Here is a 223-nt window from a genome sequence, read left to right on the forward strand (position 1 = left end):
AAAAAAAAAGAGAGAGAAGCAGTGTGTCACTTAACTAAATGGATCTTCTGGGAATCAGGCAACTGATAAGCAATGCCATATCGACCGTTTCGGCTCCGATCCCAAGGCAGGACCAGAGTGACCCTTGGTTTGGAGCCACTCCCAAGACAGGGAAAGGGACACAGTTTTCCCAAAACTGAGGCATCCCTTACGTTGCAAAGTAGGCATGTCAACTATTGGCTTG

The sequence above is a fragment of the Acanthisitta chloris genome, unplaced genomic scaffold (genome assembly GCF_000695815.1).
Source record: "Acanthisitta chloris isolate BGI_N310 unplaced genomic scaffold, ASM69581v1 scaffold36736, whole genome shotgun sequence".
In the NCBI taxonomy this organism is placed as follows: domain Eukaryota; kingdom Metazoa; phylum Chordata; class Aves; order Passeriformes; family Acanthisittidae; genus Acanthisitta; species Acanthisitta chloris.